Below are 9097 nucleotides of genomic sequence, written 5' to 3' on the forward strand. Positions count from 1 at the left end.
GACATAGTTAATACTGACTCAAATGCACCACAGAATTTTGCTGATATACTTACGCCCATCACCAAGAACCATTATGTTTGTATCTGATCAACATAGTTATAACATAATCCTGGCCAAACTATGCTAATTTTGGTGTTATTTAAACATAAACTGTAACTATATGCATTCAATTATGCTAATTATTTTATCAATGAGTTATGTCAAATCAAAACTAACACACACAACTGACAGATGTATGCCAGGAACACTCAAACATGCCCGGAGTTCACAAAAGACTTGGAATGTTAGACACCCTCCAAACAAATCCAAATACCTGCTAATAAATGGCCTTTTCGGTTAGGACACTACTTTGAAGTACAAAGTCTCTCCCTATGCTGGGGCTTTAACATGCTTTTGCCAAAATGCATTACCACCATTTGCAAAGCTCTTGATTCCCTTTCCATTTCTTTCACTATGTCTACACCAAGAATCTCCCCAGAATAGAGATTAATATGACCGTTAGAGGTAAAAGATCTGGAATTTGAGGCAAGTTTTATGATCATGCAAATATATTGTAGCATACCCATTTAACTGGGGGACAAAAAGATAAAACATTTTCCAGTCCAAAAACTCAGTTCCTTTGACCTTTTTGCCCACTTTCCAAAACCTCTATGTCGAGGTGTTTGCATTTTTTTCTTGTGCCATTTTTGCTGTCCTCTCTGTCAGCATAGATTAGTTACGTTGATTGGCTCACTACATTATCCAATTCAGTTCTTTGGACAGATTTTGACATAACTACAGGTTGCCCCGAGAGGTGGTGGAGTCTCCTTCTCTGGGGATATTCAAAACGTGCCTGGATGCAATCCTGTGCAATGTGCTCTAGGTGACCCTGCTTGAGCAGGGGGGTTGGACTAGATGATCTCCAGAGGTCCCTTCCAACCTCAGCGATTCTGTGATTCTGTGATACTTCTTATAGGAAAATATAAAGAATTCTGAATGTATGAAATAAGTCTCATTATTCAATTGTACTTGCTATCATTATTTCCACAGTTTCTGAAGACTCAGCTGTCACTGTCACTTTGGAGCCAGGCATTCTGTTGATGAATGCTGATGAATATTGTGTACACATTTCCTACTACACACTTTAAGCCTAATACTTTTAGTTTCATTAATTATATACCTTGGTTTTGTACTATTGTTGAATTTCAGTCACGTTCCAGATTTAATCACAGCACTTGTTCCCAGTTTATTCTGGAATGCTACTACAAAACAGCTTCTAATAGACTGTATTTCGTGTCCACAGAAAAATCACAACATTAATTTCATCCTGAAGCATCTCATTGAAAGTTCCTGGCAAGTGCTCCAGATAGTGAAATAATCCATATTCATATCTTTCATCCTACACTGCTCTCCAAGGTTCATACTTTGGCTTAAATCCCTTTGGCTTTATTATGAGTGTAGAATCTGGGCATTCTTTACCAGAGATAACTCCCCAATTTAGATATTTCTGAGTGCCAGTGCAGTCAGGTTCTCTGCTCCAGTGGCATTCCACCAAGACTGGCAAGTTCCACAACTGATTTATCTGATACGTGATCTTACAAACCTCAGCTCCACAGACTAATCCATGCCACGGCAGGAACAGTTACATGCAAGAACATTCAACCTATTATCAATTTTGTAATAAATGAAATGGGTCACAAACACTACTCTTTACTGCATCTCTTTCCTACTGTTTCTTCTATACTCTGTCTGATCAGGAGCTTTTCAAAATATTTCAAATGGACTTTAGATCACATTTCTTACGAAATCTTGCCTAACTTCAGCCTTCTTTCTTAAAAAGATTTTTGTCACAACATCTTTCATCTTCTACTCCTTGGTATATTTATTATCTAACAAGACAGAATTACAAGAACAGGACAACATTCATTCTCTATTCTGTTTTTGACGGTGGCAAAGAAAGCATGGAATTCTGACCTTAACCTTCAAGGACAAATACGTTTAAAGATTATCATAAAATGCAAGTTTTTCTTTTTTTTGTGTGCATTTTAACATAGATGTGAGGTGTCAGTATCTTAATATTTTGATATGAGGTACTGACCAGAACAGGTTTCACAAAGACAAAGTTAAATGGCCAGTCTTTGTCAAGCCTACGGAACAAAACCACCTTACACTTTTCCAAAGATTTCACTGACCTGACAGAAACTGGTTCAACAGACAGCAGAAGAGAAAATTATAAAGTTTCTATTTCAACTGAATAATTCCTTATAAAGAAGTTGAATAGGCTCTAAAAAATACTCAAGTAATGTCTGACTCGCAAAAGGTTTTTTCTTTGTTAGCTAGTTTTAAATTTAACTCTGGCTGCAGAAGGTTACAGCTAGAAGGAAAGTAGTAAAGGATGCTATAGTTTTTCAGTGACTTGCCACATACATACCTGTATCCTTCCTCCAAATATGGATGAATATAAAATAGTTCCAATTTGTGTTGTGGAGCTGAATACAACAGTTCAAATCAAGATCAAATTGCTATCCTGAACTAAGTTAAAAATAGGACAAGTCAAAAGGATGGGGACAAAACTAGAAACTGAGCCATCATCTGTTGAGTAACCCTTGTAACTTAACACATATTTTAAACCATTTCACAGAATCACAGAATCGCTGAGGTTGGAAGGGACCTCTGGAGATCATCTAGTCCAACCCCCCCTGCTCAAGCAGGGTCACCTACAACACGTTGCACAGGATCGCGTCCAGGCAGGTTTTGAATATCTCCAGAGAAGGAGACTCCACAACCTCTCGGGGCAACCTGTGCCAGTGCTCTGTCACCCTCACAGTGAAAAAGTTTTTCCTCATGTTCAGATGGAACTGTCTGTGTTTCAGTTTGTGCCCGTTGCCTCACGTCCTGTCGCTGGGCACCACTGAAAAGAGTCTGGCTCCATCCTCTTGACACCATCCCTTCAGATACTTGTACACGTTGATAAGATCTCCTCTCAGCCTTCTCCTCTCCAGGCTAAACAGGCCCAGCTCTCTCAGCCTTTCCCTGTATGAGAGCTGCTCTAGTCCCCTAATCGTCTTTGCAGCCCTTTGCTGGACTTGCTCCAGTAGTGCCACATCCCTCTTGTACTGGGGAGCCCAGAATTGGACACAGTATTCCAGATGTGGCCTCACCAGGGCTGAGTAGAGGGGGAGAATCACCTCCCTCGACCTGCTGGCAACACTCTTCCTGATGCACCCCAGGATACCATTGGCCTTCTTGGCCACAAGGGCACATTGCTGCCTCATGCTTAACTTGGTGTCCACCAGCACTCCCAGGTCCTTCTCGGCAGAGCTGCTTTCCAGCAGGTCAACCCCCAACCTGTACTGGTACATGGAGTTATTCCTCCCCAGGTGCAGGACCCTGCACTTGCCTTTGTTGAACTTCATGAGGTTCCTCTCTGCCCACCTCTCCAGCCTGTCCAGGTCTCTCTGAATGGCAGCACAGCCCTCTGGTGTATCAGCCACTCCTGCCAGTTTGGTATCGTCAGCAAACTTGCTGAGGGTGCACTCTGTCCCTTCATCCAGGTCATTGATGAAGAAGTTGAACAAGACTGGACCCAGCACTGACCCCTGGGGGACACCGCTAGCTACAGGCCTCCAACTAGACTCTGTGCCACTGATCACAACCCTCTGAGCTCTGCCATTCAGCCAGTTCTCAATCCACCTCACTGTCCACTCATCCAGCCCACACTTCCTGAGCTTGTCTATGAGGATGTTATGGGAGACAGTGTCAAAAGCCTTGCTGAAGTCAAGGTAGACAACATCCACTGCTCTCCCCTCATCTACCCAGCCAGTCATTCCATCAGAGAAGGCTATCAGATTGGTTAGGCATGATTTCCCCTTGGTGAAGCCATGCTGACTACTCCTGATCACCTTCTTGTCCTCCACATGCTTGGAGATGGCCTCCAGGATGAGCTGTTCCATCACCTTTCCATTTATATATTTTTAGTTTCAAAATATGTCAAATACCATAACCTACATCAGTGGTGCCCTAAGGCAAAGTAATTTTGCCCAACAGAAGAATACTCCGAAATATGCATTGGCTAGCACTTCACTTTTCCATACTTAGTCAATTTAATTTCATTGCTATGAAATATTGAAAAAGATTTTCAAACACCTACTTTCCACATGTAGCTCATCACACCACTGTACTGTCAGAACAATTTCCACATAGTGGCATTATTTTTAGCATTAAGCAAATAGGATAGCAGAAACCTTACTTTTGGTTCAACCACAATTAACAGGTATTTGATTACAGTACACAAAACACATTTTTAAAGATCTAATTTATGGGATAGGCCATTAAATCTTCAAACAAAGAAACAACTTTGGATGTGTACTGAAGACTCAACAGTTTATCTGGCCCTAGGGTTCCGAGTTGCTTGTGAGCAGAGTAATGAATGCTGGACTACACATTAACCTATCATTGCTAGACACAAGGTATTATAGTATATTATCTGTTTTCCAGAAATCTTGGGTATTTTGTAGTTTGCTACTGAGCAGAAGGGCAGCAGAATGGAGTGTGATGCTTGCTCTTTACTAAGTTTATAACTATACTTCACTTATCCTAAGTTTCCCTTATGATAACACATGTTCAAAAACTTCCTTTTGTGCTGATGCAAGAAAATGTGAAGTAACTATGCTGGACACCATCAACTTAATAGAAGTGTTAAAAATAGTACTGTATATATCACTTGTATAATTTCTGTCAACATAAACTGAAAGGGGGGAAAAAAAATCCATTTGTATAGTTGTCTTATTACTTGCAATGATCACAAGTGATAAAAGTTCATAAAGCAGCTAACTTGAAGTTGCAGCCAAGGGTGAATTTAGGTAGTTTATCATGTTTTTCCCTCAAAAGCACTCTCAGGACCAAAGCCTTCCAAGTAACCATTAATTTTACAGAATAGCTAAATGATCCATTTGACTGGCTACATGAATTGACAAACTGTAGGGTGACTACGGCATGTCAACAAGGCTCACCTTCCCCACCCCTCTTTTGCTCAGATCCTCCACAATTATGCCCTGAAGGAAATTTGGAGTCCTCTCTCAAGCTCTGATGTGAAATTATTTCCTCTCTCCACCCTGCCACCCGATCATTTATTCTGGTCGCTGTACTTCATCTCTGCCTTCTCATTTACAGTACTAAGATGCTAGTACATCCTCAGTGAAGACATCTTTCAAAGCTACATCCTAGCTGGGAAATGATGCTGCATAGAAACATGGACTTACTTATCCACTTTGATCCACTTCAGAATTTCCATTCTTCCTTCATCCAAAGGCTAGATACCAGAATTATACCAGGTCTATCATAAGAATATTTCCTCAACCATAAAGTTATTTCATTTGTCTTTGTAGAAAAATGATGAAAGAACTCAAATAGTATAGCCACAAACATAGCATAAAAATAAGCAATCATCATCTACTGCATTATTATTAGTTCCATCAGGCATTTTTTATTTATGTATGTTTACTGAATGTTAGAATATCTGTTGTTTTCAGCAACACCACTCAGCAGTTGCTTCCCATAGCGCACTGCTCTTGAGGAGAGCTGAAATTTTTGTTTTTGGAAAAAGCAAGGTGCTTTACCCTATTCTACAGCGGCGATGCTTGAAATTTTCATGCATTCAGTAATCTTCTGTGCTTAAAATGTTACGAGATCTCTTTGTAGTTATGCAAGCATCTCAAAGGAGGAGCAACCAGAGGTGACCGAAACGCTGCAAGAGTTGCGTATGTATCTTCCCCTCATCTTAAACTATGCCCTTGATCCAGTAATCTGGCCAGAGCAGGTGAACCTTTATATATGCATGGAGTTCCAGTGCAGTCAATAGGCTTTGATCAACCACAGGAATTCACATGCATTTATCAGTCTGTAGAAATAAGGCCTCGCTTTGGAAACATACTGACACCAGTAGAACAAAAAGCAGGCTCAGAGCAAAAGTGAGAGGTGAAAGGGCCACAAACAATAGGACACTGAAAAACAATCCCTTCTTTCCATGCCTATGCTATTTTGCTAGCACATTGTTTCAAACACGCACTCAGATATGTATCACGTATATATATATAATTATTTATATATATACACCTCCATATGCATCAATATGCATCAATAATTTCATCAGCCAAATATTAGAAAGCAACCCCCTCAACAATCATTTTTGCTTCCAATCTAAATAAAAAAAGTTAAATTTTGTGTCATAATAATCAGTATCTTAGAAGCAGACTGTAATTTAAAGGCAATATTCTCATCTGCAAAATGACAACGGGCTTCAGAAAAAGCACGTAGTTCTAGAGATATTAAAACGCAATGTTTTCTTTATTCTTAAGAATGATTTGTTGGATTCATATTGAACTAAAAGGAGTTGCAAAATATATTCTACGTTTAATTTCAAATGTAGAAACTACTTTAATTCCACACCCTTAACGTATAACGGCCCAGTTTTCTTCTGTTATCTTCAAATAATATTTGATAAATTAGAAGATTTGACTGTACTTTCAATAACTGAATTTTTCTGACCATATATGATGGTGGATATTCCTATAACCTTCACAATAACTAGCAATATAGTCTCCAAGAATATCCAGAGATTTTACATTCAAATACTGTGAAAAATTATCATATTTTCTGATGGCTACAAACTAGATCAAAATCCCAGTACATGTTTTAATAAATGGGATATAGATACTTACTTAAAAAAAGCCAAAATGCATATACTATAAGTATTGAGCCCTGAATAGTACTGCAAAACAGTGGTTTTATTCAATGATTACATCCAACAGTCAAATAATACCGCACTGTGAAACTGAGGAGTTTATTAAGGTTGATATACTGTATTTCCTGAGTAAAATTCCCATAGCAAAACAAGCAAATAATCGTTTTAAACAATAAGTTTACGGAGATTCTACTCACATATGAAGATTCTGGTGAAGAACCAATTTATTCTTTTAGCCACACATTCCATGTTTAAGGAATTTTAGTAAGCATGTATGTTCACATAAACCACCAGCAAGGAGACTTTGCAAAATCTATTACAAACTTCACTGCCACCCTACAGTGCTTACAGCTACCTTCCTTAGATGTCTGAAAAGACTTAAAAGCCAAACATATCTTTCTTAACAGAGACCTCGTTCAGCTTACTCGGCATAGGCAGCATTAGCTCCTAAATTTGAGAAACATTATAAAGCAATTTTAATGCAAATGCCAAAAAGGAAACTATTCACACACACAAAAAACATGGGCAATGACTGATACCAGCCTCCTGCCTGTTTAATGGCTGTTAGCAAGAGGCCCATTTTCTCTGAAATCTGTTTAAATACAGTGTTTACCGTTTCTACACTTCTCCTAGTATTTACTCCTCCTTTCAGCCGACATATTTCAGAAAAAAAAAAGAGAAAAACAAAAACAAAAGCAAGTATAAATACGTTCAAGAAGTGTGGCAAATTCCCTTCTCCACCCCCAGAGTGGTAAAGCCACAGCGGATGAGCTGTAACTATGGCCTTGGGAATACAAGTTCCCCAGGCTCTTTTACCACACAAATATCAATTCAAGTTACAAGAGCCCTATCCTCTTCTGCTTAATGAAGATTGAGCCCCGGAGCCCGCCAGCCCCCGCAGGAATGTTTTCTCCCCGTTTTTCTAGCAAGGCTCTCCTCCCATACAGGTCCAGGGTGGACTGCAGAAGGGTGTAAGTGGAAGGATCATCACACCAGCGTTTAGTGGAGGAATAAATCAAACATGGCTTCCCCCTCCATACATTTCCAGAGTTACATTCGCTCCCGCTGCCGCTCGATCCCGGTCCTGCCCGCAGGGAAGGGGCAGGGGCAGGGGCAGCCTCCGCCGCCGCCCCCCGCCCGCGCCGCCGCGGGGGGGCCCCGCGGCCACCGCACCCCGCGGCGAGGCCGTTTAAATCCTCAGGGAGGGCTTTATTCCCCCCCTTCCTTTTTTTTTTTTTTTGGTTCCCTCGTTTTCTGTCTGATTTGCACTGATTGATTACCTCCCGCCCTCCGCTTTTTTTGTTTTTTTTTTCCTCCAGGTGGGCACCGCTCCCTCACTACCCCTTTATGCCTCCCCCCGACCTCCCGCAGCGGCGAGGAGGAGGAGGGCACCGGGGGGGGGGGGGGAGGATGAAGCTGCAACAGCCGGGACTCCGGCTCGGCATCGCTCCTTTCCGCTCCTCCGCCACTCAAGAGCCAGGCCCAGCCGGCGGCAGCAATCCTGCGGCAGCCCCGGGGGGGCGGGCGGCGGCGGGGGGGCCTCGGGAGAGCCAGGTAGCGGCGGGGGGAACAAACAAACAAAAAACCCGCCTCCTCCCGGCAAGGGCGAGAGGGGAGCGGGCGGCCCGGGCGATGGAGGCGACGGGGAGCCAAGCCCCGTTGCGGGCGGGCGGGGGGGGGGGGGGAGCGGATGCCCCGCGGCGGGACCCCGGCCCCCGCACCGCCACCGCCGCCGCGCTGCCGGGCAGGGCCCGGGGGGCTCCCGGGGGCTCCGCAGGCCGCGGGGGGCCGGGCCGGGCCGGGCCGGGCGGCAGCATCCCCGCGGGCGAGGCAGCCGCGCCGCCGCCGCTCCCGCCTCCGGCCCGGGGCCTGCGGGAACGTGCCCCGGGCGCCTCCTCCCTTCCCGCGGGAGGGGACGGGAGGGGAGGGGGCACGCAGCCGAGCTCCCGGCCTACTGACCTGTGCCCTAGCGCATCCTCTCCCCGGGGGCCGGGCGGAGGCGGCGGCGGTAGCTCGGTGCCGGGGAGCGGCGGCGGCGGGAGCCGAGGCGACACGGCAACAGCGGCGGCGGCAACGGCGGCGGCGGCGGCTCCGGCGATCCTGCGCGGCGGCCCCGCCCCCTCCTCCGGCCAGAACCAGCGCGAAAAATCCGGGCCGCTGATTGGGCGCCGCCGCTGCGCTGCCCCTGGAGCGGCTGTTTCAAATCCCCCCGCACGGAGCCGCCCGCACGCGCGGCCCGGCGGCCGCAGGCGGCGGCCGGGAGCGGCGCCAGCCGCGCCGCCTCGCGCGGGGACCCGGCAGCGGGCGCGGCGCGCGGGGCCCGCGCGCGCGGGGGAGGGGAGGGCTGGGGGGGGGGCCTGACGGGGGGAGGCGAGG

At 45.1% G+C, this 9097-nt stretch overlaps 1 protein-coding gene across 4 annotated transcripts in view; it reads right to left on the reverse strand.

The window, feature by feature from the left end:
* Positions 1-8811, reverse strand: part of NSD2 (nuclear receptor binding SET domain protein 2) — an 81273-nt gene extending 72462 nt beyond the window's left edge. For 3 of the 4 annotated variants that reach the window (XM_067298312.1, XM_067298311.1, XM_067298307.1), the window contains exon 1: positions 8681-8811. The gene's annotated coding sequence lies outside the window, so the exon portion shown is untranslated. Of the gene's footprint in view, positions 1-5240; positions 5290-8680 lie in introns of those variants that run through there. The other variant, XM_067298310.1, reaches the window with a different exon arrangement.
* Positions 8812-9097: the final 286 nt, after the last annotated feature.

Source organism: Apteryx mantelli, chromosome 5 (genome assembly GCF_036417845.1).
Source record: "Apteryx mantelli isolate bAptMan1 chromosome 5, bAptMan1.hap1, whole genome shotgun sequence".
Taxonomy (NCBI): Eukaryota; Metazoa; Chordata; class Aves; order Apterygiformes; family Apterygidae; genus Apteryx; species Apteryx mantelli.